The sequence below is a fragment of the Lissotriton vulgaris genome, chromosome 8 (assembly GCF_964263255.1).
Source record: "Lissotriton vulgaris chromosome 8, aLisVul1.2, whole genome shotgun sequence".
Classification (NCBI taxonomy): Eukaryota; Metazoa; Chordata; class Amphibia; order Caudata; family Salamandridae; genus Lissotriton; species Lissotriton vulgaris.
Window position 1 is genome coordinate 854,347,254 of NC_141696.1, and position 6,000 is coordinate 854,353,253.

Here is a 6,000-nt window from a genome sequence, read left to right on the forward strand (position 1 = left end):
AATATCAATGGAGAAAATAGATGCACTAAACATGGTGCAAACATACACATTCATTCAGATTACATGTCATAAACACATAGTATGTCCTCATGTTTGGCAGCTATCAAACACAAGGAATTGCCTACATTTTTCTCAGACTGATTTGCATATGGCTGGGTCTAAACTGGGGTGGCATGGTGAGCAAAAGAACAATGGATTTGACCCAGATCACTTGACTGGGGGTGAATGTATGATTTATTCAGCATTCTGTCTATCATTTGTTTGTGTAGCACTTTTCACCCTAAGTGGGATGGGTATGCCCGGACGTGGGTCTCTTGCTCACTGTGCCACTGGATTCAAGCTAGCCTGGCTGATGAAGGGTAATACCCAGAAACCGGTCCCATTATGTTTGTTTCTGGTCCAGGAAGGACCTGGCTTGGCAGTTCGGTCTGGACTGTTCCCATGAGGCACAGGGTCAAGACTGATTTGCATATGGCTGGGTCTAAACTGGGGTGGTATAGCAAGCAAAAGAACAATGGATTTAACCCAGATCACTTGACTGTGGCTGAATTTATGATTTATTCAGCATTCAGTCCATCATTTCTTTGCGCACCACTTTTCACCCTAAAAGGATTGGTATGCCCAGACGTGGGTCCCTTGCTCACAGTGCCACTGGATTCAAGATAGCCTAGCTGATGAAGGGTAATACCCACAAACTGGTCCCCGGATGCTTATTTCCGGTCCAGGGAGGACCTGGCTTGGCAGTTCAGTCTGGACTGTTCCCATGAGGCACAGGGTCAAGACTGATTTGCATATGGCGGGGTCCACACTGGGGTGGCATAGTAAGCAAAAGAACAATGGATTTAACCCAGATCACTTGACTGGGGGTGAATGTATGATTTATTCTGCATTCCGTCCATCATTTGTTTGTGTAGCACTTTTCACCCTAAGTGGGATGTATATGCCCAGATGTGGGTCCCTTGCTCACTGTGCCACTGGATTAAATCTAGCCTGGCTGATGAAGGGTAATAACCAGAAACGGGTCCCAGGATGCTTATGTCCGGTCCATGGAGTAACTGGCTTGGCAGTTCAGGTCTGGACTGTTCCCATGAGGCACAGGGTCAAGACTGATTTGCATATGGCTGGGTCTAAACTGGGGTTGTACGGTGAGCAAAAGAACGATGGATTTATCCCAGATCACTTGACCGGGGTGAATGTATGATTTATTCAGCATTCCGTCCATCATTTGTTTGCGCAGTACTTTTCACCCTAAGTGCGATGGGTATGCCCAGACATGGGTCCTTTGCTCACTGTGCCGCTGGATTCAAGCTAGCCTGGCTGATGAAGGGTAATACCCAGAAACCGGACCCCGGACGCTTGTTTCCGGTCCATGGAGGACCTGGCTTGGCAGTTTGGTCTGGACTGCTCCCAGGAGGCACAGGGTCAAGACTAATTTGCATAGGGCTAGGTTCAAACCGAGGTGGCATGGTGAGAAAATGAACAATGGATTTAACCCAGATCTCTTGACTGGGGGTGAATGTATGATTTATTCAGCATTCCGACCCTCATTTGTTTGCGTAGTGCTTAATTGAAGCCAATAGTTGCAGGTGGGACCCACTGGCACTCCTTTTTGGGGACTGTCTTCATCAGATTTCTTACCAGAGAAAGAGAATAAACAAACATTTGCAATGAAATAGGTCTCACATTTGCAGGAGTTTTAGCTAATTGCTTTGTAAAGGACAGTGGGTCCGATTCACAAAGGTAAACCAAGACGAAAGTCTAACTTTACGACTTTTGATATTCACAAACGGCATTTATGAGTAGTAAAGTTAGACATTTATCTCAGTTAAACTTAAGTTTTGGTCTTAAGTTTAACTGAGACCAAAACGGAGACAAATGTCTAACTTTACTACTCATGAATGCCCTTTGTGAATACCGAAAGTCGTAAAGTTAGACCTTTGTTTCAGTTGACCTTTGTGAATCTGGTCCAATGCCTTTTATTTATGTGTTTTGGAAACCTGCAAAGCGGTGTGTAAAAACTCACTTTGTACTTGTAGGGCCCGATTCACAGAACTACCTTAAGACAAAATGTTAAACTTACTACAATTTTGGTATTCACAGAAGGCACTTACTCATTTTGGTATTCACAGAAGGCACTTACTAATTTCGGTATTTACAGAAGGTACTTACTCATTTCGGTGTTCACAGAAGTTAGGAGTCCTAACTTTAGGACTCCTAAATGCCTTCTGTGAATACCGAAAGTCTTAAAATTAGGATTGTTCTCATTTTAGTAGTAGCAAAGTTAGGACTCCTAACTTTAAGACTTTCAGTATTCCCAGAAGGCATTTAGGAGTCCTAAAGTTAGGACTCCAAACTTTTGTGAATACCAAAATGAGTAAGTGCCTTCTGTGAATACCAAAATGAGTAAGTGCCTTCTGTGAATACCAAAATGGTAGTAAGTTTAGGATTTTGTCTTAAGTTAGTTCTGTGAATCAAACCCCCACTGTCCTTGCTTAGGAGAAGTAAAGCTGGCTGTAAAAGAGTTGCAGTTACTGCCAGCCTTTCTTCTCATAAGCAAGGACTACAAGTACCAAGTGCATGCTTATGTTATGTTACTATAGTTTTGTATAGCGCAAATCACCACTGATCTCAAGCGCTTTTAAAGAAAAAGAAACACAACAAACAGCCACCGGCAGACCCCCCGCGACCACACTGACGATTTTAAAGTAGAGATGTTGTCTTTTTGAACAGGTGGGTCTTTAACGCCTTTCTAAAGGGCAGAAGCACTGGTTCCCCTTGTAAGGTTACAGGTAACTCGTTCCAGATTTGAGGAAGGAGGACCGACAGAGCTCTACCACCCTTTGATTTAAGATTAAATCTCAATGGGGTTAATTTACAGGCTTTGGAGGAGCGCAAGGCTCTGCCCGGGCTGTATTTACTCAGACGGTCTTTAATATATTTGGGGGCCTCTCCATAGATGGCTTTATGGGCTATAAAGAGACACTTGAATTGCACTCGATGTTCGATAGGCAGCAAGTGCAATTTCTGTAGAAGGGGCGTCGCTCGTGTTCTCCTCGGCAGGGAGAAAATCAGCCTGGCGGCATCATTCCGATCCACCTGTAATTTCCTAAGGAGCTTCCGAGGGAGGCCCAAATAAAGAGCATTTCCATAGTCCAGCCGCGAGATGACTGTGGCGGACACAATGGATTACAGTGTCGGAACAGAGAGAATAGGAACAAGTTTCCGAAGTTGCCTAAGTAGGCCTATACAGGAGCCCACCACCGCGGAGACTTGGGGGGCCATGGACAAATCTGCATCAATTTTTAGTCCTAAACTTTTTACTACTTTCCCCGGAGTAGGTACCTCCCATAATTCGGGGTGCCAGAAAAGCTCACACCAGGGGCTGTCTTGTAATGTGATGATGAGCACCTCAGTTTTGTCCAGATTAACTTTCAGGAGATTATTTGCCATCCAGTTAACCGTAAATCTAAGAAGATTCTTTTCAGATCTTGCACCTGACACACCGCTTGCAGGTTTTCAAAACACATAAATAAAAGGCATTGTCATTTACAATGCGAAGAGCTCAAACTCTCGCAAATACCAGACCTATTGCATTACAAATGCTGTTTTTTTTCTGTTATAGTTTTATACAGCGCGATCTTGCCCCAAAGGTACTGGAGGCTTTACATGAGCACCAGTTCCATTGTACAAGGACACATTTATTTTTTGGTAGGCATAAGGAGATTAAGTGATTAGCCCAGAATTACTGACGCCGAGAGGAGGTCCTGGCTCTCCAGGTCCCAAGTCGTCAGCTCTGTCTGTTACGCCACATCAACATATGTGGTTCAATAGTTGTACCTTGGTAGGTAATTGCTGTGCTACTGTCATATCGTGGTGACACTCGAGCTAAAATATAGGTGGAGACTAAAATAGACATTTAACTGCTTCCATAACTTCTGTGCTTTTCTTTAGCCTGCACTCATTGCTCGGTTCTTACCTCCAGTGACCTTACTTCCTGCTATGTTCTCAGTTTATAAAAGTCTTGTGACATCATTTTCTGGGACCTCATCAGGTTCAAGGTCATAAGATGTCACTTCCTGTGATGTCGTTGGGGCGAAAGGGCATGGAATGCCACTTCTACTATCCCTGGCATTTTGGCGAACCTACATCCATGCTGATGGTCACGGTAAGGAGGTCATATGGACCATTATGTCCCATGTCCATTAAACGGGCAGAGAAAGTGAAAAGGAAGATGGTTGGTTTGCAAGAGGCAACTACTAGAAATATATTCGAGAAGTTCGCTTGTATGGCATTTAACCAGTTTGCATTTTAACATGATTAAATTACTAATGTTTAGATTTTAAAACATTTAAAAAAAAATGTAAAAGTTCAGACTTCTGTTAAGCTCCTGGCGCACCCCCAACACAAAGCTCTACAAAGCTAACCCTTAATGCAGAAGCGTACAATTCGAACTAACAGAGGATAACACACGAGAGTCACATGGGTTATTAAGTGTACTCACCGAATCGGAGTGGTTATTTAATTGTTTAAGGAATCATCATCTGACATGCTAAATCGGCTGCTCGCAATGCTCCATGGACGAGTCTGCTCACTCTTTGGCTGTAGGCTTGTGACCCAGCCCTAAAGTTAGTCCTATTTCAGTCGGAGCTCCAAAGTTTTATCTCCAATTTTTTTAGCAGCACCGCCAACGTCACTACCCACGTACAGTACGGAGCACAGCTGAAAACACATCAGAGCTTGCGGTCTGGGGTGGCCCAATACTAAAAATGGGAAGTTGCCTTTATCAACTGAATCAGAGCAAGTCCCATATGTGAGGAGAAAGAGAGAGTACAAGGGAGGTGGAAGAGCATGCGGAGAGGGGACAAGTTGTATGCCCATAGAGAGACACCAGATAAAAAAGACACTAGAACAAGGGAAAAAGCGTTTAAAAAAACAAGGTTTCTTAAACGAAGCGAAACACAACTTCGGGCACACAATCACAAAGGTCTTATAAAAGGAGGCAAATCTCAATATCTCAGAAAGGCCTCCGCTGGGAGGGACGTCCCCATCAGTGCTAAAGCTGTAGAGGTGAAAGTGGAGGGCTGTAACCCCTCCTGAGCCCTTTATCAGACCCCCAGGGTATTGCAGCATAGATTACAAAATGAAAACTGTGCGGCAAAAAAATGAAATGTTGCTGCATTATTGCCGCCCTTTATCTTACTCGCAATCATTCTATTTCAGCCTTAAATCAGTTGGAACTCATACATCGGAATATTCCGCTTCGAAACAGGCATGTTTCATGCATCTGGAAGTGTTTGTTTGCAACACATTCCTTGATGATAACATAGGCAGGGCAATTGAAATGCTGAGATACTGTGGCTGTGGTGGTTTCAGCATAATTATGGATTGTCACCAGTTGCCACATAACCCACCATATGCTGCATGGTCTGCAAATTGTAACCCAAAAATTGTTTCTAGCTCAGACGGATCTAAAGTTACAAAAATATGGCCACACGTCTCTGTGCAGTGGAAGGCCCTTCACAAAGATTAACTGGTCACTTTAGTTGCTTAGTGCTTTATTTAGGTGTTGAATTTGTACTAATAAAGTGAAATCGGTCCCAGGCAGTGTTACCATATGTAAAAATTACAAAATATTGAAGTAATGCTATCACAACTTTTGCCACATTACGCCACATACTTTTCCTTGTGTGATGCATAATTTCACCATCCTAAAGTGCATACATTACAGTGGACCTGAGCACAGGGTAAACTAAGCACAATAGTACAGGGTGGCTAGCCATCCTATTTTCTGTGAGGTTTTGCTGACTTGGGGAATTTTATCCCATGTTCCAGATCCATTTGTTGTAGGAAACCAAGGGGGATATGTACAAGGAAGTGGAGGAGCGAGGCGTTAGCCTTCCTGGCTTAACGACTCTCTCCTCCACTTCTGAAAGGCAAGGCTGCACCATATGTACAAGAATGTGGGGCAGCCTTGCGTTTCCCCCCTGCTATGGCGCTAAG

The 6,000-nt window shown here is 43.8% G+C and overlaps 1 protein-coding gene across 3 annotated transcripts in view; it reads right to left on the minus strand.

Moving 5' to 3' along the window:
- LOC147698104 (interleukin-5 receptor subunit alpha-like) overlaps positions 1–4,708 on the minus strand; it is a 501,740-nt gene extending 497,032 nt beyond the window's left edge. For 2 of the 3 annotated variants that reach the window (XM_086934782.1, XM_086934781.1), the window contains exon 1: positions 4,502–4,692. The gene's annotated coding sequence lies outside the window, so the exon portion shown is untranslated. Of the gene's footprint in view, positions 1–4,501 lie in introns of all 3 variants that reach the window. The other variant, XM_086934780.1, reaches the window with a different exon arrangement.
- Between the last annotated feature and the right edge of the window lie 1,292 nt (positions 4,709–6,000).